Source organism: Mustela nigripes, chromosome 13 (genome assembly GCF_022355385.1).
Source record: "Mustela nigripes isolate SB6536 chromosome 13, MUSNIG.SB6536, whole genome shotgun sequence".
Taxonomy (NCBI): Eukaryota; Metazoa; Chordata; class Mammalia; order Carnivora; family Mustelidae; genus Mustela; species Mustela nigripes.
Genome location: NC_081569.1, coordinates 34539622 through 34565748, shown reverse-complemented (window position 1 = coordinate 34565748; position 26127 = coordinate 34539622). Strand labels below are relative to the sequence as shown.

Below are 26127 nucleotides of genomic sequence, written 5' to 3'. Positions count from 1 at the left end.
CTTTTTTCATCTTTTTTCTTCATAAATGTGTTCAGTGTCTGAAGTTACTTTACAAGTATATTTTAATTTAATTTAATTTAATTTTGTTTAATTTAATTTTATTTTTTATCTAATCTCAAGAACAGAAAACCAACTCAGAGGCCCTTACCTGTATCTGTGCACACAAGCATGTCTATGGGGCTGATTTGGGGTTTACTAAACAGGAATGGCCTTTCTCCAAAATATGGGAGTGTATAGATGGCTTCTGTTCCCAGGCAGTATCCAACCCCACACCCTATATTTGACTCTCTCCCAAGAGGGTGAAGGCACCTCATAACATTTTACCCAGGCTTCACATTGTAATTTCACAAATGAGCTTTCAAACTATTTGAATTCAAAGGAGTTTTTCATCATTTTGCTTTAATCCATAGAACTAAACAAAATTATAGAATTCTTACATGACACTTAATGTAGAAATGTACATTACAGCTTCACTCTTCATTACAAATGATAATCTAAAAGCTTTAATTTTAAAGCTTCTATCTCTTAAAATTAAAAATGTTATGACTAAATCACGGGTCAAAATTATTCTTGCCACAAAAGATGCCAAAGAACTTTGAAAAATAAAAAAATAAAATACTCAACTAATGGAAGATGATGTCACGATCATAAGAATGAAACCATCCCTCTGCATAAAGATGAAAATTAAGAGCATGTCAGAGAAAACATGAAGCTTCATAAAGCAGGGTTTGACTAAAAATCTTAAAGAACCTTCAGAATATGATAATTTACATCTATCACGGCTCTAGCCCAAATCATCATTCCCTCTAGTGTGGATTATTGCACAGTCTCTTGACTGTTCTAACAGAGCTTCCAGAGCGATTACTACCCGTATCAGAATCACTAATTAAAATCCCCTTAATGCTTCACACTAAACCTAGAATAAAGCCCACACCCTATATGTTCTAGTCTAGCTCTCAGTATTCTAGTCTGCCTTTCCATACTCCTCTTCAACCATTCTTCTGCTTGGTTTACTATATTTGGCCCACATTAGTCTTTGTTCTGTTTCCCTATTTGCCTAGGCTCTTCTCACCTCTGTTCCCGTTGCAAGGGCCTTTTTGGCTCTAGATTTCATTATCCAGGTATTAATGCATATATTATTTTGAAAAGCCATGCAGTAGGTTACATTGGCACTCCCTACCACATTATCTTGCTTTATTTTCTCCATGGCATTTAACATTATCGGATAATTCGTGGTTTATCTACTTAATTCTCCCTGTACATTAGAATTTTAGTTCCATCAACACGAGATCTTGTCTTCTGACAGCTACACTAGAGCCTAAAACCACGTGTGAAACATTGTAGGAGGTAAATAATTATTTGTTGAATGAATTAAAGAATATTCTCCAATGTTTTGTAGAGAACAAGAGCAACTTCTGAGCAAGGAACAGATACATTATTCACACATACAGAGCACTCGTGTAAAAATATGTTTAGACTTAGCAGAGATTCAAATTATGATGGCTAGCAGAAACCTGTGGTGAATTACATTATTAAACTGGATTTAAATGAAGACAGACCACACAGAGAAAGGTGGAAGTGTTTAACAGTATTATCAGGGTTTTAACCCTTAGAAAACAGATAAGCAGGATTATAACTGCTAGAGAAAAACTGTAAAAAATATTTCCTATATGGAAATAAAGAAGAAAAATTAATGTATTTTTAAATATTTAATTTTCATTTGTATAAAAGAGTCACTTTTGGAGCACCCGGGTGGCTCAGTCAGTTAAGCATCTAACTCTTGATTTTGGCTCAGGTCATGATCTTAGGGTCATGAGACTGAGCCCCGTGTCCAGCTCTGTGCTCAGTGCTGAGTCTGCTTGAGATTATCTCTCCCTCTCTCTTCCCCTCTCCCTTTTGCCCCTCCCCTGCTCACGTGCTCTCTCTAAATAAATAAATAAAATCTTAACAAAACAAAACACCTCTTTAATTCACTAAAAATAAAGGCAACCTAAGTGGAAAGGAAAAATCAAATCTACATATATACATTTAGGAATTGACATTATACAGGTAATAGAGAAATCCTCCTGGGAAGATGAATTTTTCTTAAGATAAAGCTCTATTGAGGGGTGCCTGGGTGGCTGAGTCAGTTAAGTGTCCAACTCCTGGTTTCTGTTCAGGTCATGATCTCAGGGTCATGAGACTGAGCCCCATACTGTGCTGTGTTCAGCACAGAGTCTCTGCCTTTCCCTCTGCCCCTCCACTTTACCACTTCCTGCTTTAGTTCCCTTATCACTAAAATGGAGATAAAGGTAGACACCACTAGACTGCCTAGCTTTTCAACTTTTTATTTGTAAAGGGTAAAACGGAAATGGCAGTGTAGATCTAAAGGCCCCAGGATGTGAGTACAGGGATTTTTGGTAGTTGGAACAGAAGGAAGCATTAAAAAGTCACCTCAACATAGATGGAAGCTTCTAGGATAGAAGTAGATGGGGAAAGGGGAGAGGGGATAAGAAAGTAGTGAGAAGTGATGGGCTGCAGGAAAAAATAAAAAGGGTAAGCTTTTGAAAGAAAGCAGTGATTACCTCAATGAGGAGTTGTCAACTTGTACTGAGTAATGGTAGGAAATGTGTGCCTTAAATACTTGGGCTTCTTCAAGAATGGAGGCATGAAGGGTAGGTGATCATGACAAACATATCATATGGTCATTAGTGATCTGGGAGTTTCAAACTAAATTTTTGATTCCCAAGGAGTTATGTGAAGACTCTGATAAGAACTTTTCTAGAAAGAATTTTTTTCCTACAAGCCTCAAACCTTAACGTGTTTCTCATTTGCTGCATATTAACTAGTACCTCATTTAATACTTTAAAAAGAAGAGGGCCATCTGGGTGGCTCAGTGGGTTAGGCCTCTGCCTTTGGCTCAGGTCGTGATCTCAGGGTCCTGGGACTGAGCCCTGCATCGGGCTCTCTGCTCAGCAGGGAGCCTGCTTCCCGCCCCCACCTGCCTGCTCTCTGCTTATTTGTGATCTCTGTTTGTTGAATAAATAAATAAAATCGTAAAAAAAAAAATTAAAAGTAGAAAAAAAATGTGTAAGTACCTGGAACCCCAACTTTAATGATCATAAACGTAAGGTGGTCGAGTACTTTGGGAAATAGTTGTGGGGCATGTAGTGTAGCAAAGTAATTGAGAGGATGAGCTTTGAGTTACACAGGTTTCTGTTTTGAAAATGGATAAAAAATAAATAGCACTGCCTCTTCACCCCTTTCCTCTGGAATTAATGAGAGGACGAAGGAGAAGCAAATTTGACCTTAGATAAAATCAGAAGATATCTGTAATCCAGACCACAAGATCCGAGAAAGGGCTGCCAAATGCAACGAAGGTCAAACAAGGTCCAGGAAGGCGCTGCGAGAGTTGTCCTATGGTTACAGCTCTCAGAGAGAGCTAACAGATTACAATGAGCAAAAACAGATATCCCACTCCAAATAACAAAGCAAATAATCCACTGTAATGGTGAAAAAAAAAATATGCCCTAGATGCTGTGTGGTGGTAAAGTAAATCAAGGAAGAACCAATAAAAAGAAGAATTATCCAGATGTAGTAATGAGAAATAAAGTGTTGGAGAAGACGGCTGCTTTGTGAATAGCCTGGACGCCCTCAGTCTCAATTGTTGGGAGAGAGGTCAGAGCTTAAAGAACTCATGTATACACAGTTCTGTGTCACCAGATACTCCTCTCAGTCATACACAATCCATTTTATTCCCCCTAGGACACTCGTCTACTGGCAGAGGATTCAAGAACAGCTCAGCTTTTTTTTTTTTTTCCTTTAAGATTTTTTTACTTATTTATTTGATGGAGAGAGACACAGAGAGAGGGAACACAAGCAGGGGGAGTGGGAAAAGAAGTGGGCTTCCTCTAAGCACAAAGCCTGATTCAGGGATCCATCCTAGGACCCCAGGATCATGATCTGAGCCGAAGGCAGACTGAGCCACCCAGGAGCCCTTGAACTCAGCTCTTTTTGAAAATAACTGGGTGTTATACACAACTAATGAATTGTTAAACAGTATATGAAAAAATAATGATGTACTACATGTTAGTTAATTGAGTTTAAATTAAAATATAAAAATAACTGAATAAGAACAATAACAGAAAACAAATGATTGACACACAGATACTATAAAAATGAAGGTGAAAAAGAACAGGAAAACAAAATGCTAGGAAAGAATACTACCAAGTATACAAGATTTCCCTTGAAGAAATGAAAATTGGAGATAAACACACAATCTGGCATATAAGAATTAATTTAAGGAATGAGATGAAACAATTGGCTCTGTAAAATGAAAGGTCACAGGAAACATACAAGCTCAGAGAGTATACACTTAGATAGCATCTACAGACAAATCATTGGAAGAGAGAACTAAAAATGGAAGTAAAGAAAAAACATTACAGAAACGAAGAACTAGACCAAAAACAGAATAGACACCACTGCAAAGACAGAGACATGGAGGGTAAGATGTGACCAAATTATGGTGGAAATAAATTCAGCATAAAAAATTATAAAAAGAGGGGCATATAGGTGGCTCAATCAGTTAAGTGTTTCTTGGTTTCAGCTCAGGTCATGATCTTGGGATCATGGGACCAAATCCTGTGCTGGGTTCTGTATTCAGTGCAAAGTCTGCTTTCGATTCTCTCTCCCTTCTGCTCATTCTTCCCTTTTTCTCAAATAAATAAATAAAATCTTTAAAAAAAATTATAAATAGAAAGAGGAACAAAAGAGGAGATCCCATACATGCATACTCAATTCTCCAAATGTAAAGGATTAAATAATAACACTAATTATACATTTTAAGATAAAATATTTCAAAAATAAGTGAAGGTTCAAAATATATTGAAAGTACATTATGTTACCATTTTTAAAAACCTCAGAATAGGGACACCTGGGTGGCTCAGTCAGTTAAGCATCTGCCTTCAGCTCAGGTCATGATCTCAGGGTCCTGGGATTGAGCCCCACATTGGGCTCCTTGCTCAGCAGGGACCCTGTTTCTCCCTCTGCCTGCTGCTCCCTCTGTTTGTGTTCTGTTTCTCTCTCTGACAATTAAGTAAAATCTCTGAAAAAAAAAAGAAACCTCAGAATGATAAATGTTAAGATATATCTTATTTAAATTACCAAACTTTAAAGAATACTTCAAGTAAATAGGCAAAGATACTACGTTACCAATAAAGGGGGAAAAGGAGTTATCCTTAGATTCCTTCACAGCAACATGCAGAACAGAGAAGTGTTTATAAGTTCCTTAAGAAAAGAAAATATGACCCCAATGTATTTTATTACCCAGATATTGGGAACTGTTTGAGATTGTTGGTTAATTTGATCTCCATATTATCTTTTGTTTAGTATATATTCCAGGATTATTAATGAGGGGGATAAAAACTCCTTTCCCAGATTCACAAGCAGAGATGACCATTAAATTAGCATCCATCAATTCTATGCAGTCAAGTAAGATTTGGAAGGCAGAAGTGCTGCAAGGTTCATTCCAGGCTTCTTTGAAACAAGCATGGTAACAGGTTTTTCTGCGTAACATTACACTTTTCATTCTCCAGGTTTCCAGGTTCAGTGGGAGGTGGGATGATATCAGCAGCAGTAGCAACTTTTTTTTTTTTTTAAGATTTATTTATTTTAGAGATAGAGAAGTACATGAATGGGGGGAAGGGCAGAGGGAGAGGAGGAGAATCCTCAAGCAGACTCCCCATGGAACGTGAAGTCTAAACCAGAACTGGATCTCAAAACCCTGAAATCATGACCTGAGCTGAAACCAAGAGTTGGGTGCTTAACTGACTGAGCCATCAGATGCCCCAACAGTGGCAACTTCTTAATTATGGCTTCCTCAACCCTCAGTGACAGCTACAGGCTTACGGATTGAATTCAGTGTTTGCTGTGGTTTGCCTCAGAGGTGATAACTGCGCTGTTGAATGAATTCTGAGTTGTTTGCAGGACATTTATGAAGGTGGAGGGCACCTGGGTGGTTCAGTTGTTAAGCATCTGCCTTCAGCTCAGGTCATGATCTCAGGGTCCCAAGCAGGGAGCCCACTTTTCCCTCTGCCTCTCCCTCTGCTTGTGCTTTTCCTCTCTCTCTCTCTCAAATAAATTTTTTAAAAATTTTAAAAAGTCATTTCTGAAGGATATTTACAATACTCATGATGGCTTTTGTTTCATGCACTGAGTTCTGATTAATAAACCAGATTAATAAACCATAATAAATTATGGCTCAGTTATAAAGACAATAACCTAACTTTTGTTAAATGTTGAGAATTCAGAGAACACAGTTAACCATGAGCTCTTCATGGAAACAGCAGAAGATGAATCTTAACTAACCAAAAGGTAAATGGAAAAACTATGGCAAAAGGAGTTAGAAGGAACGTTGAGTCATTTTAACTGTTATACAAGGTCAACAATAATAGGTATAAACATTGAACTTGCAAAAAAGAATGTAAATATAAGCCCTGATGATGCAAAATGGATATAACTGACAGAAGTTGCAAGGGGAAGGGAACTAGAAGGAGAGAAGTGGTTGAAATTAGCTGAACTCATTATCCATGAGCTGAACTCATTATCCATTAACCATGGGCAAGGCTAACATTTAAAGTACAAGTTCAGAAGTTATATTTAAGAGAAATAAATAATAAATTACATTTGGGTGGTAGTGAAGAGAAAACTGAAGGTTTAAATTAATGGAGTCTAAACTATTCTATCATTGTTTATCATAAGAAAATAGATAATGATGTCTCAAAAACTGAAAGACCAATTCCAGATTAAAAGGATAACCTTATAAGAAATAACAAATATCAGCAAGGTTGTGGAGAAAAAGGAATCTTCAGGCACTGCTGGTAGGAATGTGATTGGTGCAGCCACTGTGGAAAGTCATGTAGAGGTTCCTCAAAAAATTAAAAATAGCAACACCGTATGAGCCAATAATTCCACTCCTAGGTCTTTATCCAGAGAAAATGAAAACACTAACTTGAAAAGAGAGATGTACCTCTATGTTTACTGCAGCATTATTTATAGTAGCCGAGACTTGGAACCAAACTAAGTGTCCACTGATAGACAAATGGATAGGGAAAATGTGGTGTGTGTGCATATATATATATATATATATATATATATATATATACCATACATATGGGTATATATATACCACATTATATATTCCATTGTGTGTGTATATATTTATATAGATAGATAGATAGATATAGACAGATAGAATATATATAATGTGTATGTATATACACACACACACAATGGAATATATAATGTGGTATATACCACATTATATATATATATTCTATCTATCTATATTTATTTATCTATATACACACACACATAGAAAAGATGATGTGCCATTTGATATTGTGCCATAATGGAATACATAATGTGGTGTGTGTGTGTGTGTGTGTGTGTATATTTTATATATATACATATTCTATCTATGTATCTATCTATACACATAGAAAAGATGATATTGTGTCATTTGAGACAACAGGGATGAATCTAGAGGCTATTACACCACATAAAGTAAGTCAGACAGAGAAAGACAAATATGAAAGGATTCCACTCATAAATGGAATCTTAAAAAATGTATAAGGAAAAGTAGAATCAGAGCTATTAAAATAGAGAACAAACCAATAGATGAAGAGGACTGGTAGATCCAGGCCTCTACTTATACAATAAGTAAGTCACAGGAATAAAAACAGAATAAGGAATACAGTCAATGACATTGTAATAATGATGTAATGAGACAGATGGCAGCTTTTAGAATCACATATAAACCTGTCAAATCACTAAGCTATACACCTGAAACTAATGTAACATTATGTGTCAACTATACTAAAAAAAAAAAAGATAAACTTAACAGATTACTAAAGAAATATATAAACAGACTGCCAACAGAACGAAATCATAGGTAACAGAGAATCCATAAAATAATAAACATAAAACTAAGTCACATATCATTAAATGTAAATGGTTTCAATATTGTAGCACTTAGTCAAGAAAGTAGAATTCAACTCTACTGCGCGCATAAAGATATACCTAAAACAAAGTTACTAAATGGAATATATAAAAATAAGTCTTTTTAGCATTTTTAGCATTTGTAATAAAACAAAGCTAAACATTCCTCATGGATATAATACATTATAGAATGGAAGACTGTATAGCTTCTAGATAATATAAGGCAGCTCTTTATCTATTAGTATGAAAGAATCTCTAGTAGGATATGTGAAGATAAAAAATATAGAGGATAACTTATGTGGTATTCTGCCATAATTTTTACACACATAATAGCATACATAAAATTGCTTACAGTACAAAGATCACCAGAAGGATAGATAAATAAATTAGTAATGTCTTTGTCTCTAAGGAAAAGGAACAAGTGGCCAGAAGTAGGGCTTTAAGAGACTTTATTACTGGGGCGCCTGGGTGGCTCAGTGGGTTAAAGCCTCTGCCTTCGGCTCGGGTCATGATCTCAGGGTCCTGGGATTGAGCCCTGCATGGGTTTCTCTGCTCAGTGAGGAGCCTGCTTCCCCCCTCTCTCTCTGCCTGCCTCTCTGCCGACTTGTGATCTATCTCTCTCTCTCAAATAAAGAAATGTTAAAAAAAAAAAAAAGAGAGAGAGAGACTTTACTGCTATGTGCTTTTGGTGCCTTTTGAATTTTTGTGTATGTGTACTGGCTATTTTTTAAGACTTTTGTTTTCTTTTTGAAGAAAAATCTTTCAGGTTGGTAAGTTTTGAGCTGGAGTCTTGGCTCGGGCACTCAACATGCTGTGCCATAGTTCATCGTTGCAGTGGAGGTGTCTTAGTGAGCTTGGGTGGCTATGCCAATGTAACACACACTGGGTAGTTTCTGAACAACAGAAACTTATTTCTCCCTGTTCTGTAGCTTGCTAAGTCCAGGATCAAGCAAACGTCAAACCGGAAGATTCTGAGTTCATAGGCAGCTATGTTGTTGCTGCAAACCCACAAGGTGGGGGCTCTCTTTGGGGTATCTTCTTTAAGGGCACTAATGGCATTCACAAGGGCTGATCTAATCCCCTCCTGAAATCCCTACTTCCAAAGTAGGGATTAGGGAGATTAGGTTTCAGCATATGAATTTGGAGGAATAGGGAGACACAAACCTTCATTCTATAGCAGAACATCATAGTATTAATGCATATGGTCGGTTAATGTATCTCTATTTATATAAATATATATTCATAAATGTAGTTGTTTTAGCCAACTGCAGGGACCAGAATACTAGCAACTTTAATCTTATTGACCTTACAAAATCTGCTACAACCTTAAGGAGGAAAGGTGGATGCCACACAGGACATTTTTAGAGAATTCTGTAGAATCAGTCATGTCCCCTAAAGCCTTCTTAGAAATGCAAAAACATTAACAATGACAACAAATAGCATTTGTCTGAAGTGTTACATCACATTTATTTTTTTTTCCAAACTAATCACTTCTTTCTTTATAGCAGCATTTTCTTTCCTAAATAGGATTTTTCATAACTGAAATGTGTATCTAGCGGCTCCAGAGAATAAAGAGGACATAACAGGGGCTGTGGGTGGCCATCTGCACGTGTGCTCATAAACTTTGCTGCAACTAATATTGACTCATGACCAAGAAGCCCCTTGAGTTCAATAATTCAATGTTCTCTTAATTATCTTGCTATTTGCTCAAAATATCTAGAAAATTGCTTCAACTGCCTTCTTCATTCTGCCTCCGTTGACTTAGCTCCATACCCTAAGGTACTTAAAATCTGCTAATAACTTCTCTTGAAGCAGTCACTCCTTATGGAGCTCATTTTCCTAATAGTTATAAAAGATTCAGTAGGCAACTGGTGCTATAAAAGCACTGTTTTTCTTGAAATTGCTATTAAAATAAATTGAATTTTTAAAAACAGTAACATCAAAGAACTTACTTTATAAAAAAAGAAATCCTAAATAGAATATGAACAGCCAAGCTGAACACCCACGTCTTCCAGCTCTTTTCTCCCTTGTGTGCTGAGGGAATGTTTATTTTCTGGGTGAGGAGAAAAGAAATTTTCCTGAGTCACTTTTATACATTCTACCCTGATTCCACACACTGGCCTATAGGCCAAAAAAAAGGGGGGGGAGGTTCATATATAAAGAACAGATGACGAGTACTCATACAAGCCAATGGGATGTCCCTGATATATGTAAACAACAGAAATTTATTTCCCACAGTATATTATATATATATTATATATGTGTGTGTATCATATAAACTTTTCTAGCAATGACTGACTTTTTTGGAATATCACTTGGCCAACATCAACTTCCCAATCAACAGCACTCCTGATCTTTAAGACAGTTTTTTATCAAAGTAATATTATGCAAGCATATGCTTTGCTGCTAAAAAATATGTAAACTGTAACAATGGAAGAGTGAACTTCCATTGCTTCCCGATAAAAACTCCTATTTGGAAAAGCCAGTAATACTTAAGCTTTAGTGATTTCCCCTATTGGGTGTAGTCAATTTTAAATTTCCAATAGATGTAACTACACAAAGAGGGCATCTAATAAATAGAGATAATAATTCATACTTATCTAGCAATGAGGCTCAAGTGGCATCACATAAAGCCCTTAGCAGAGTGCCTGACACATAACAGATGCTGTATGGGGAATAACATAATATAAAAAGACATAAAAGTAAATTTTAAAAAATAAAACTTTTTAAAAGTTAAAAAAAAAAGAAAAACAGATGCATAACAAAAGGTGGATAATAGAGTACATATAAAATTGCCACAGCAAAGCAGAAGTATAATTAAGAGCATAGGCCATGGAGTCAGGCAATCTGATTCATTCAGTTTGACTTGTGAGAAGTGAACAAATGCTTAAAAACTGTTCAGCAGATTCCACCCACATAATAAACTCAAAATAAATGTGGTTTACTGTACTCTGTCATCATAAAATCATTTTATTAAATTCTATTAAAATTACATAGTTTTTGACAATGAGAAAAATCCCTTCTTCTATAACTCCTATTTTCCCTTTTCTAGTACATAAGTGAGATAAAATCTTTGTTAAGTATTTTATTTTAATATACACCACGACTGGAAATTTACTTAAATTTGGGTTTTATCCAAAAACCAAAGTCAGTTTATGCCTTTTTATGGTATTGGAATTGACTTAAGTTGTAATGAGTTTCCACTTGGTTTAAATAATGTAAAAACATTAAACACTTGTTTACTGAGTCCTACTATGTGCCAATCACTCTGACCAGGACCTGGAGAATCAGTGGAAGATAAAAACACACAGTCTGCATCTCCAGGGCCATCACTGTGTCGTGGAGAGAAAACCACTGCACTGATACAGGGACAAATACAGCTGGCTGAATGATATAGTAGAGACATACATGGTGCTTTTGGAAATTATTATTGAAGAAAATCTTATGCCAGAGGTCACAAAGGCTCTCCTAGAGGACATGCTGACTGAGATTTGAGGGGTGAATAGGAATTAACTGTGCAAAGAGAAAAAACAGGTCAACTACTGTAACCAGAGGGGGCATTCGATACAAAGGACCAGAAGTAGAGGGAGCTAGACACATTTTAGAAACTGAAAATTTGGTGTGACTAGAACGCAGAGCAGGACTATAGGCTTATGGTGAAGTGTAAAACCATTTCATAGATGGTTTTGATCTTCAAGAGCAATGGCGAGTCTGTAAGGAATTTTAAAGAGTAGGATGGCCTGTTTACAATGGCGTTTTGAAATAGTCCACTCAAGCCATGGTAAGGGAAAGATCTGAGCACGGGGCCGGAATGGGTGCAGGAGTGCCCCACAGAGGACCCTGACAGAAGTCTAGGTGAGAGCAGGGGAGCGGTGATGGAGAAAAACAGACTTAGAAGATAATTAGAAGTTTTCTTTAATTTGAACACTATCAATCTCACAAAACAAACTGAGGGTTGCTGGGGGGAGGGGGTTTGGGAGAAGGGGGTGGGATTATGGACATTGGGGAGGGTATGTGCTTTGGTGAGTGCTGTGAAGTGTGTAAACCTGGTGATTCACAGACCTGTACCCCTGGGGATAAAAATATATGTTTATAAAAAATAAAAAATTAATTTAAAAAAAATCACAAAGCAGAAATTAAAAAAAAAAAAAGAAAGATATGTATCCTCTTACATACATACTTTAAATTCATAAATATCATACCAGCTATGGTTTTTTGTGTGTGCTATAGGTTATAATACTTTAGTGATTAAGGGTATTGTACATTAAGTAATTAAGTCAAAGACACAGACTCTTTTCTCAACTACATAATAAGAGACCGTCTCTGAAAGCCCAAAGATAGTAAGTGGTTCTTATATTGTGATGGTATTGATTCATCCTTACTATCAATTCATAATGAAAATTTTTTCCCCACAGTGGGTGTGAATTTGTTCTGTTATAATGTAAAAATCATAATGTAAGTTATTTACCTTGAGAAAATTATATTCTATAACACAAAATTAAAAGATATATTTTTTTAGAATCCTAAAATACAGGGTATAATTGAGCAGAGAATATTTTAGTACTACTCTACTCGACTGTTCCCACACAATTATTCTGCGGCTTAAGACATCATTTTTCAAGTGTCAAGTATATACCAGAATTTATTTTATTTTCTCCATCTACTTTCAGTGAAAGAAATTTAAAACACAAAGCAAATGCATACTGAATAAAATACAGAAATTGTTTTCAAATCCACCATAGGAAAACACCTAGACTTGTTTTCTTGTTAATGTTCTTATTAGCATTTTTACTTAAGAAACTAGACAAAAGAAACCAACTAAGTCAGATGTCACACTTTGTGATGGAAAAACACACTATTTCATAGACTATGATGCTGAAAAACTGTCATACTTTTTAAGATTATTTTTATACTTTTTTATAAGTTATGAGCCTACCTGCAACTTTTTGCCAAAACTAGTTAAAAATACCCCTTCCTCCACTGACCTCAATTAATTTAAGAAATAGCTAATGTGCCTGGTCCTTTGTGACTTCCATATCTTGCTCCAACAAAATAAGTTCTTCTCTTCGTGTCCCTGCTCAGAGTGGGACACTTGTTCTCCCATACTTATCACTGTCTGCAGTGATGGGTCTCCACCAGAAAAAGACTGAAATGCTTTTCTACCTCACTATGTCTTGTGCCTATGATAAAAACTAGCATATATTATGTGCTCAGTAAATACTCATCGCACAAATGACTGAATTTCAAGTCATGGTCCATTTCTTGTATTTTCTAGATTGTCTTTTCAATAATTCATTCCCTCAACTTCATAAATCCTCTCTGTTGATAAATTTCTTTCTGATTTTTAGCACATATATTGTCCCTCAATAACCTTGTCATTTCATATGTACACAGGTATGCAAGTAATACATAGGTATGCATAGTACTACTTATTTCCTCAGGAAAAAGATGATTTAAGAATCACAGGTATTAAAAAAAGTTTTTAAAAATTATGTTTTGCTTTGTAGAGACAACTTTCTATCCCCTGGCTATACAAATAGTTAATAACATATTACTGGGCCCAGTTTGACTAAATTCAGAAAGTATTCTCTCTAGTTCTCTATAATACTTAATGTTAGTGTTTTCCAGATTTCTATCCTCTACATACAATTAGTACCGCTTTTAAAAAAGATTTTATTTGAGAGATAGGAGAAAAAACAGAAAAAATGAATGGGGGAGGGGAGAGGGCCAAGCAAGTTCCCTGCTCAGCAGGGAGCCTGACTCCAGCTTGATCCCAGGACTCCCCTGGATCATGACCTGAGTCATGATTAAGTCAGATACTTAATTGACTGAGGTCCCCAGGCACCGCTGTACCACTTTTTAATATTTTGCTTTAAATCAAACTTACTTTTTATTTAAATGTATTTGTAAAATAAACTTTATATTGATATAAATATTTTATAATATGTATTAATATGTGATACTCATTGTCCTATCTCTTTTGTTCCTTTATTCTACCTTCTTTACCTTCTCTTGGATAAAACATTTTTTCTTTTTTATTCCATTGTTCTTCCCATTACCTCCTTTGTTGTATCTTATTTTAGTAGTTATTCTAGATCTTAAAATTGTATCTTTTTTAAGGTCAACCTCAGATAAGTAATTTTATATCTTGAATAAGAGAAAGATAATATTTTGACCCTACTTACATAGTATATGTAGTTATTTATTATTACATATGTTGTAGACCAAACACTATTTTATTTACCTTTTATATCTATGTACATATTTTCTCTTTCTGGCACTTTCTTGTCTTTCCTAAGGTTCCATGCTTTGATTTGGAATTACCTTCCTTCCTTCTAAAGTTCTTCTTTATTTTAACAAATACGAAGTCTAAAGTTATGCTGCCGAATTCTTTCAGTTTTTATTTTTGAGGGTATTTTCCTTGGTTATAAAGTTATATAGAATTCTAAGTTGACATTTAAAACAACTGTAGCACTTAAAAATGTCATTTTAATTTCCTCTAATGTCCAGGGTTTCTGTTGTAAAATCAACTGTAAATCTTTTGCTTTTTTAAAATAATATATATATTTGCTTTAAAAAATTATCCTTTTCTTTGGTATTGAACAAGTGGACTAAAATGTACCTTGGTGAAATTTTTTTTATCTAACCTACCTTGGTGCTTTTGGATTTTGTGATTTGATGTCATTTATCATTTTTTGGAAATACTGTGGTTATTTATTTTTTCAGTATTGATTTTCCACTGGTTGAACATCTCTCTCCTTCTGGGATTCCAATTGCAAATATACTTGAACTTCTCATTGTAGCTTGTATTTTTCTTACAGTTTTATTTTTTTTCCCCTCAGAGTTTCATTTAGACCTTTCCAATTGGTTTGTCTTGACTACATTTATAATAGCATCTTCTCCATGCCTCTCCATTTGTTAGATCCAGCCAATGATTTCTTAATATATTACGCTATATATCTCTAAAATGTCAACTTGTTTCATTTTTAGATATTTCAGTTCTCTAATGAAATCTGCCATCTAGTCCCATATTTACTGTACCTTTTCTTCTGTTCTTTAATATATTAAAAGTAGTTATTTTAAATCTGTATTTACTCAATCTGATATTGAATTATTTGTTGGTCTACTTATTTTTTGTTCTTGTTATGGGTCACAGCTTCCTGCCCATTCACATTTCTATTAAATTTTTATTATATGTCTATATTACACAAAAAGGAAGCATAAAGTCTTTGCTGGTCATGGTGGTTGTTGCTGTGTGTGTGTTTTGCCCTGGACAGAGTTCCCCTTTTCTTTTGTAAGGGAGATAGGGTTGGGGGGATGGTTAATCACTTCCACTCAATCATGCACTGAGATGGGTTATGGGCTAGGTTGCGGTTTTAAAATGGTTTATTTCTAATTCTTTTTCTTCAGGTCCAGCCCAGGCTATAAACAGGTTTCTACAACCTAATCTCTCAATGACTAAGGAAGATTCAGTCAGCCTATGTAGGTTTTGAGTTTGACTGTTTGGCCTTCCACTCCATGCTACTTTCAAATTTGGTAAACATCTTAAGAAGACAAAGTATGTTTGAGGCAGACCTATTCCTCAAGTGGGACATTGTTTCCTCAATTTTGTGAAACTATGGGAAAATATCAGACACCCCTATAAAGCTTCCTACCCTTCAACGTGACCCTAAATTCAGTCAATAGGCCATAGGAAAAACAGGTAGAATTTTAGGGTCTTTATAGTTTTTAACATGTTGTTCAAATTCAACATAGAATTTGCTCATTTGCTCTCTCTGTGTGAGCATAGCCTCATCTTTAACTCATACTGAGAACTGGTAATTACACCCAGGAAGAAAATAACAGGTGCTCAATCTTCCACCTTGAACCACCAGGCTTGTCCATCTCTCTTGGATTTTTTGTTCCTTTAATCCTCTTTCTTTCCACAAATCTCTCTTTTTAGGAACTACTTATTAAACATGGGGGATTTAAGTCTCTATTATTCTCCTCTGTATTTGCAGATACCTTCTGTTTTGAAACTTGGGGATTCCTCAAATCCAGCAACTTCTAATCTATTCCTGAGTTGCTTTATATGCTTGTCCAGGTTATCCTGACTTGGGCAGGAAAAAACCATGGTGAGAAAGAAGTCCCTAAACTCCCTAAAGGGAGTTTCTAAATCATATATCAAACAAAATAGACCTATTTTACATGGATTTGCTAATTCAATTTATATCCAATGAGTCATTTAATACAGAATTCTATAGCTTGAAAACCATGCCCAATGACCAAATAAGTGGTTTGCCATGGCTGAAAATCAATACAATTTTTTCTGCTTAAAAAAAAAATACAGTGCAGCACTTGGGTGGCTTAGTTGGTTGAGTCTCCGACTCTTGATTTCAGCTCAGATCATGATCTCAGGGTTGTGATATCAAGACCTACATAGGGCTCCATGCTCAGCATAAGTCTCCTTGGGATTCTCTTTCCCTCTCTACCAGCCCCTCCTCCTGCCAACCTGCTTTCTCCCTCCCTCTCTCTAAAATAAATAAATCTTTTTTAAAAATATGGTAGAAGTTAGCAGAGGAGAAAAGTGTATGTATTTTGCCAAAACATACTGCAAAAAAGAAAAATGGCAAAATTTTCAGAATAAATTTCAGAATAAATTTCTGTAGGATCACAGACCATCAACTATTAAAAAAAAAAAGGACAAAAAGAGAGAGAAAGTATGTTTAATAATGCTACCTACAAATAATGAGTGAAACAGGATTTTATCTGTTATAATAAATTATTTTCTTGGGAATGAAATAGCAGCTATTGTACTTTACTAACTCAAGAAGAGGATGAATATATAGCACTTGAATTTTCTTTGAGAGATTCTAATAAGAAATGGATATTGTTTGCATAATTTTTGTCATATAATCAACTCTATAATGTGCAAGTTTAAAATATAAATTTATGGGGCACCTGGGTGGCTCAGTGGGTTAAAGCCTCTGCCTTTGGCTCAGGTCATGACCTCAGGGTCCTGGGATCGAGCACCGCATCGGGCTCTCTGCTCAGCAGGGACCCTGCTTCCCCCTCTCTCTCTGCCTGCCTTTGTCTACTTTTGATCTCTCTGTCAAATAAATAAATAAACTTTTAAATAAATAAATAAAATATGAATTTATCCTGACTATAAAAATGCTTCCGCAAATCTGAACTATGCAAGATAAAAGGGAAGTGTTTTCAGAGGAACAGGGCATTTGTACCTTCACAGGTTCCTGAGATATGTAAATGGTCTTTAAGCCTTCCTAAAGGAGAAACGTCCACTTTTGCTACCTTTATGTCAAGAGTCCTAAAATACGAGAAGGGAGTTGAGGGAAATTGGAAGGGGAGGTGAATCATGAGAGACTATGGACTCTGAAAAACAATCTGAGGGATTTGAAGTGGCGGGGTGGGGGGAGGTTGGGGTACCAGATGGTGGGTATTATAGAGGGCACGGATTGCATGAAGCACTGGGTGTGGTGAAAAAATAATGAATACTGTTATGCTGAAAATTAAACAAACAAACAAACAAAACGGAAGTATAAGAACCCCTAAGTGAACTCTACCCAGGATCTCTGGCCAAGAAAATAACCCATGACTCCAGGCGACTGTGTGGTGTAGGGCTGTCCACCGCTCTATTTCCAAGACTTGCTTAATAATTTACCTTGTCAGAGTTTATACACAATGCTTAAATAAAAACTTCTAAGTTAATTTGCCAGGAAACAAATCCATAGAAAATAGTATGTACTGGAACAAAAGTGGGAAAGTAAGAGTCTGGTTGTCTGTTAATCAGTACTTGTTCTGCTTTTCCTCTGAATTTGTGTATGATCTTTCTTTGACCTCTTTGTGAGGACAGACTGTTGGCCTATGCCATAACTAAAATCTAGTTTTATCTGTATTTACTTCATTACTACATATCGTCTTATATTAATACAAGTAGCAGCTTGCAGTCCTTTCCCAAAGTACAAGAAGTTGCCTTAGCCCATTCGTGTGGGTATATGGCAGGGGACACACACTTATGAAACCCTGAATTGTAAAGAGCCTCTTTGTGTTTTAAAGGAGAACCCAATAGATTGATGTAAGTCATTATCCCAGTCTACACATACTGTAGTTACCTCTGGTAACTATTAATATCACTATCATTTTTTATTACTGTTGGTGATTGGGCTAGTAGTGGCAGCATGTTCTAGAATAGTGACTTTATAGAATCAATTCTCTGTGTTAATCCTTAGACATGCGAGTAGCTTGATCCTAAAATATATGTCCATATTACTAGATCTAGATGATTTTTAAGCTCATCCTTCAGAATGCCTTTGAGGTATTTTAGGTTTTCCGATTTCTAGGCTACAACCAGAGAAGAGCATTCATTTGGGAGGTGAGAGGCAACTCAATCACATATCCAACCTGCCAGCTTAAAGATAGTTTGGTATTATCCGTCTCAATGCTACTGGTATTCACTTGATAAAGAATATTAACCTCTCTTCACCTTAGCTTGAAGATTTTGTTATCAATAGCATTTATTCTTTTATAGCACTGTAAGACATCTCCTACAAACCTTCCATCTTCTTGCTCCATAGAGCAAGGTGGAAATCATGACTGCATGGTGAATCAAAAATTTAATTTTAGATCTGATATCAAAGTCCTCAAATATTAAACCCATATTTGTGCTTCTAAAGTACTATTTGAGTATTAAAAATTAAATCTATTTAAATTAAATCTATCATTCAATGTTAAACTCTTATGAAAGATAGCTCTATAGGCTTAACTTTTTTTTAATTCTCTCTGGTCTTATCACGGATGTGAATTATTATAATTTTAATTTTATCCCCAAGAACTTTTTGAAGGGCTTAAGCTTTTCAAACAACTGATCCAACAGCATTTTTGATATATAGTATTTATAGAAATATTATCATAAAAGCTAAATAGGTGTTAAGGAGATACTATAAAAAGGTAATTGTAGGTTATAGACCAAAGTAAGTCAGATCTCAAAACTTAGATGGAGGCAGAAATCCAGAACAGACAATCCAAGTGAAATAGTGTATAGTTTCTTTAATGAAAGGTAATAACTCCAATACCTTCTCTGGAATTGGCTCATATCTTCCAGAAGACACTGTCCCACTGAAAGATTTAGAAATCTACTAAAAAGTGGGGAGCACTTTTTTATACATCATTGGAAACACCATCATAAAATTTAAAAGAGGAAAATAATCTACAGCTTTGAAGATTGTGGCTGAAAAAGAATTCTGGCCTGCCTGTCCTTTCAGATTCTCTTCACGATGATCTAGGATTGATTTATGACAGGACTGATCTATGATTCTATGAGGTTGAAATGAAAAAAGATATTATACAAATTTAAGTGCAGATTAGACATCTATGCTGACTGTAGGTTGTTTGGGCAGATGTTTGTCTCAGAGGTGGGGGAAGAGAAACCCTCCACATGACAGACATTGTTTTAGGCACTAAAGGTATGGTCTGTAGTAGTGCTTCTCAAACAAATTACGATTTGTTTTTTGATTTGCTTTAGATTATGAGATTTCAAGACTTCACTTGAAAAAGTTCCTGTCTATGGTCGACCCCTATGTGGTCTTACTTCTCATAACTAGTATGCAGCTCACACCACACGATTCCTGCTCCTATTTAATCACACGAGTCCACTGATGATGGATTTGGCTGCTGCAGTTATGTCAAATTACTACAGCATTTTCTAAACCCTTACTCTCAGCCTCCGTACATCTTGTGGAATGGTAAGTGTGCTTGGACCACAACAGGGTTTGCCTATTTTCCTCTGACCTCCTCTCTATTCAATGCTATCCTATTTCCTCACAAGAGCAAGTAATTTTATTCTGATTGGTCAAGTTCCAGATGTCAGGTTGGCACTCTGCATAAGAGCATAGGATCATTCCATACTCAAATATGGCTTCCATTTAGTGGTCACATACTTAGGCAATGATCTTATTCTCCCTTCCCTTCTCATCCTGCCTCTGGCCCCCCTGCTCTCCCCCAAATTTCTACTTCATGAAAGTTGGTCACTTGATAAACTCAAGTCCTGCCCAAGTGGTGCTACCCTCCTCTCCTCACTTGAATGCCCAACCTGTCTGCTAAAGACATAGTCAGATAACACAGTTGGGAATTATTAATATGAATGAATTGAAGGTCTATACTACAGAATGGCTATGAAGTTAACTCAGGATAACCAATCACACTGGTTTATTAGGATGTAGCAGAACCAGGATATATTTTGGGGAAATAGCCTTATTAATGTGAGAGCTAGATACCCTAACTATAAATTTAGACTTCATCCCATAGGATTAAGAGAAAAAAAAAAGTGGAAGTGTGTAGGGAAAGGAGACTGTTTTCCCCCTTGAGGACATCAGGGTATTTCTTGTTACATACTTCCCCAAGGCCACATCCACAATTTCACTTTGGGAGGAGCTATTACTAATCTCATTAAACTGGTAAAGTTTAAGACATTTATTTGCCCATATATACCAATGGCCATACCTGATGTGTACTAAAAGGCTGAGAATCCATATTCTAATAACTTTCCAATGCTCTGACATGCAACTTGCTGGATTAATTCAGCTATTTCCAGCCTCCTAGAACAAATAGTAGAATTCCTCCCGTTCTTTTCATTGGATTCCTTGAAGTCTGGCTGTAGCCTGAAAATTTCATACTTGGCCTTCAGGAGAAATGCAGTATACAGGTTAAGAGACTAGATTCTGGAGTCAGGCTGTCTGGATTCCTATCCCTAACTCTGACCCTACTTAGTAAGTCTGGGCAATTTACTTAACTACTTCCTGTGCCTTATTTTATACAGTTACAATATGGGGATACTCATAGTACTTCTCTTGTAAGGTTATTGTGAGGCTGAAAAAAATGATCTGATACATTTCAAGTTTCTAGGACAATCCTCCTACAAATGTTAATCATCATTGTTGTTATATAGTTTCACTTTTGGATCAGGGCCTAAGCAATGTTCCCTAATTGAGCTTTTCACTAAAAGGTCTGCATTGGGGTTTTCTGGGTACCCGGAAGTTCTTTCTACACTAACATTTAATTCTTATTTATTGTTTTAATCTTGTAAATAGAGGAGGGGTGGTTGGCAAGGAAGGATTACACCATTCCTTCATCCTCAGAAATCATTAAAATTTCACCTCTACCCCTCACTTCGCAGAGATCCTTAATCAGGCTTTAACAAAAGCTAATGAGATCTCAGTGTTGTCCAACAGAAATACAATGTAGCTGTATTAATAAAGTAAAGTGTATTTTAGTTAATCCAATGTATTTAAAATATTTAACACATAATCAATCTAGAATTAAGATAGTTTATATTTTTATCATACCAATTATTTGAAATTCAATGTGTATTTATGCTTACAGTACATCGCTATCTGGACTAGCAACATTTCAAGTGCTTAATACTCATTCATGGCTCGTGACTATTGTATTTGACAACAGGATCCAAATCATCCACCTCATTGTACTCATTCCATGTTCCATAATCCGTTGATTATAATCTATTTTATAATCTATTGACTCAGTATTCCGTATCCTACGATGTGAGAAAGTAGATGACCTAAGTAGTTTAATTAAAAGTATATACTCCATTTTTCTAGGATAAATCAGTTTCAAATAAATTTATATACCATGGTCCAGTTATCATAGGAACTAAGCTTCCCTGAATAAGCTCACTTTACCTTTACAAACTTACAAAGTGGCAAGAACAATTCTGCACAATTGAAATCCCTCAAAATATTACCAGTATGTGATGTCTTAGCCCGATACAGCCAAACTCCTCAATGAACACTTGTTGGAACTATGTTATTAAAAGTAAATGTAACTTAAACTGTACCCTGAAGTCTAAGGAGATTTATCAATTTTGCTTTCATTCAATAATTTAGTTGTACCACAGGACTAAGTTGATTAGCTGTAAGGTATATGCTTATGGAAAATTATACTAATTCTTAAATTTGGGGAAACAGCCTGACTTCCCTTAAAAATCAGACCACCTCAAGGAAATCTATGTTAAACCTCTTACCGCAAGTCACATTATTGAACAATGATGGACAATTGAATTTCTAAGTCTTAGAAATAAATCTTTTAAGATAACTATAAAATATAGCACCTAAATTGGAAATTCTTCTGAGAGTGAATGGAATATACTATCACTATGTACAAATCATACTAGTTAATAATTTCCCTCATCAGTCTTACATATGGCCTCCTTATAAGCCTTCATATATATCATGCAATGCACAAGTTGTTCCTTTTAGAGATAACCTTTAGGAATAAAAGTTTATACTACTGACTTCATAACAAGATTCTAGATCTAATTTGAGGTGACATATTATACTTATGAGAAATATCAGAGGACAGAACCCCAAATCAGATGATCCCAAGGCATCATTTTATCTTGAACATTATAAGCCCAGCACAGTTGCTATTTCCTCCCCGCACTCAATTCTCATATCACTTTTATCTCTTTTTGAATCCTGTAAATTACATGGATTTCAGCAAACTTGGGTTCTCATTTGGGTTCTGCTATCTACTAGCTGAGTGACTTTGGGTAGATAACTAATCTCTTCGAGAAACTCCTTTTAAACTCCTTTTTAGTAATGATACTGGTCTCACAGGACTGATGCGTTAGTGATGTCCTACAGGCACTGTGGCAGGTAGTATGCATGGACTCCTGCCTAGCTCTCTTTTCTGCTGTTGTATTGATCTCTATATTTAAATCTTGATTCTGATCCACTGGCCTTGAGTAAGCATGGAGTTCCAGGGTATACGACTTTGACATTAGTGGCTGATACCTTCCAAATGTATGGTAATTGTTCTCTTCTATTCTTCATCCACTGCCACATGGAATCTAAACCTAACTTTTTGTCCCTCTCTCAATGCCACGTCCCTCCAACACATCTAGTTCATCACAAGTCTTTTGAATTTTACCACCTAAATAAGTTAGAGAATTTATCCTATTTTTACTGCTATTTCTTTCTTTTCTTTTTTTTAGATCCTCATTTTGGGTTTCCTTTCACCAAGTTTAGTTTTTTTGGTTTTTTTTTGTTTTTTTTTTACAATAGTATTCTAACTGGTTTCTCTCTCTTCATGCTTATAAGCTGAGTTCAATATACTGGGTCAGTTCTATTGTTTAAAATCCCACACGAGTTTTTAAAAAGCTTTCTGTATAAAACCCACGCGCCTCAGCATAGCATACCCTTCACGATGGAGACCTCGGCTACACCCTCTCCCTGGCTTTGTGCAGGTACACATTAGCTTTATTATCTCCATGCTGAAATTCCACTGATTTCCATCAGTTTCCCTTTACTATGTCCATGCTGAAATTCCACTAGCTGAAATTCACAGTCTCAGCCTATACCTCATCTCTTAAAAATCCTATGTTCCTGGCATTGAACATTTTCCCTTCTAGTCTGTGTGGAGATCTCTATTCATTTCTCTAGACCCGACTCACAAGAACACATATCTATTACCACTTTCTGAATGGAGCTCTCTCCCCTGCCCCTCTGCTTAGGCGCACTCTTTTATTAAAGCTCTTATTTTCATTAGTTGTTTTTGAGTCTATCGTCCCTAAAAGCCTATTAGCTCTTGGAGGCCAAGGTCCAAAAATAATTATGGAATTAATGTGTGCTTTGGGCCTCACTCTGCTTTAAGAATTTGAGACTAAGGTAGAATCATAGTTTATCTAAGAAGCTGGTTTGTTGTAAACGCAAGTTGGTTTTAATCCTTGTGTTTTAGTTTTATTTCTTGATGTTACATATTAGAGAATACGATTATAGTGCACCTGAACCAAAGCACTTGCTCAATTTTGATAAGAATTAAGATAGCAAGAGTATGATTAAAAATTAAAAACAAGGCATTTCCATGAATTATCTATACAAAATTAATGAGTTGATTATGTAAATAAGCCAGCTCACTAGTAGTAGAAACTCCTATATTCCTGGAGAAGATGGAATTTGTATAAAAGAAAATTCTATTCTGTGCTGCAATCATTTACTTTCTTATTATTTTTAAGTGTAATAGCCCAAATATCTAAAATAAATTCACAGAAGTAGAAACAGTATTTCCTCACCCTCTATGCAACAGCCATATATGGAAAGGAAGAATAAAAACTATCTATTAAACACCAGGATTGTAAATATAGAAAATGCTAAGCAAGCTGTAGGTAGAAAAACTAGTGATTTTGGCAAGGCTGCAGAATATAAGGTTAATATTTCAAAAATAAATTCCAACTCTAATTCTGAGAAACAAAAACCTGGCAAGAAAAATTTTCTAAAGTACAATTTACAACAGCATTCAAAACCATGAAACACTCAGAAATGAACTTAACAAATACTTGCAAAAATCATACATTACAAACTACAAAAAATAAATAAATGCAAGGAGAAATCAAAGAAAACCCAAATAAAGAGATATTTCATGTTCTTTGATGAGAATGCTCATTATTTTTAAGATGACAGCCAACCAGAAATTGATCAAGAGATTTAATGTTTTAACAAGCACAATTACAGCAGACATTTTTTAGCAGAACTTGTAGAAATTTATATGGGAATTCAAAGGACCTAGAATAAAAAAATACTACTCAGCAACAAAAAGAAATGACCACTGATAGAGTCAGCAACATTATGCAGAGCCAAAGAAGCTAGAATCCAAGAGTACTTACTGGATTATTCCATACAAAAAGTCAATAACAGGTGCAATTCATCCATAGTGATTGAAAGTTGTTGATTGCCCACAGCCTAGGGTTAGGGATTGATTGTGAAGGGACAAGTGAGAGTGTTTTGCAATGATGGAAATATTCTACATTTTTATTGAGTTGGTTAAATAAGTGTGTGCCCATTTGACAAAACTCACTGAACTACACACTTAAAATGGGTTCGTCCCACTGTGTATAATGTATAAGCCCATCCTTGCGGTTTTCCTATATCCGCACTTTGGTTTATTTATTTATTTATTTATTTATTTATTTTTAAGATTTTATTCATTTATTCGACAGAGAAAGATCACAAGTAGGCAGAGAGGCAGGTCCGGGAGGGAAGCAGGCTCCCTGCTGTGCAGAAAGTCCCTGATGTGGAGTTTGATCCCAGGACCCTGAGATCATGACCTGAGCCGGAGGCAGAGGCTTAACCCACTGAGCCACCCAGGTGCCCCTATATCCACACTTTGTATGCAGTCCCTTTTGCAAACAAACCTCTTGGATTCTCCTGTTTTGTAATCCTATCTGTTTCCTGCCCGGTCCCTGACTGAAATAGTGGCTTATACCTTTAGGCCAGTTTAGTCACTAGGTATTTGTGAAAGATGGCGGATTGTTGAAGTGTCTTCTTGTGGGGGGAAAAAATAAAGCCTAGGGAAAAGGGCTCACCTGTGGAGTACTGTTTGCAGAGCTCTAACGGAGTACTGAACCTTCCATGCATCACCTCTAAAGTCCAAAGAACTTAATGTACTGGATGTATATTACAACACATAAAATTCTATAACTTCTTCAAATGAAATGGCTCCATCTTCCTCAGAAAAATATGACATTGTAAGGAAAAAGGCAATTAAAAAAAAAAAAACCCTTACCCATGTATTTAATTTTAAATACAGCCTCTCAGTACCATATACGATAATATAATTATTCTGAAATCCCCCAAAGTATATACATCATATTCTCTCATATATTTATGTACTCCCTCTATACCATTTATATATTAGGAGATCTTACCTTTTGCCAGTTATGAACTTGGAATTAACAGTCACCTGTGTGGCTATGAGCTAAAATGATTGTGTTTTTTCCCCATTTTTCTTCTTTTGGCAGGATGTAGCTTTATGTCTGAGAATTCTATCATTAGAAAAACTCTCCATTAACACGTTGTATACTTCTCAAATACAAATGCTTCTCAAGTGCAAATCTATTAAGTCACTATCAGACACGTGTATTATGTTAGCGACAAGCTCTTCTTTCTTTCTAAATGATAGGTGAGAGCAAGGTCTTATCTAAAAGAAACAGGAACTTATTCTGATAGCATTCAATTTTTAATGGTATTTATAGAGCTCCCATTATCTAACAAGCACTCTTCTAGGCATAGGAGTATACTGACTGGCCAAAAAAAAAAAAAAAAAAAAAGATACCATCTTTGCTGATATGAAGCTTACAAC

General features: G+C 35.7%; 1 protein-coding gene across 1 annotated transcript in view; it reads right to left on the bottom strand.

The window, feature by feature from the left end:
- Positions 1-26127, bottom strand: part of UNC13C (unc-13 homolog C) — a 559224-nt gene that overhangs the window by 396408 nt on the left and 136689 nt on the right. The gene's annotated exons all lie outside the window — the stretch shown is intronic.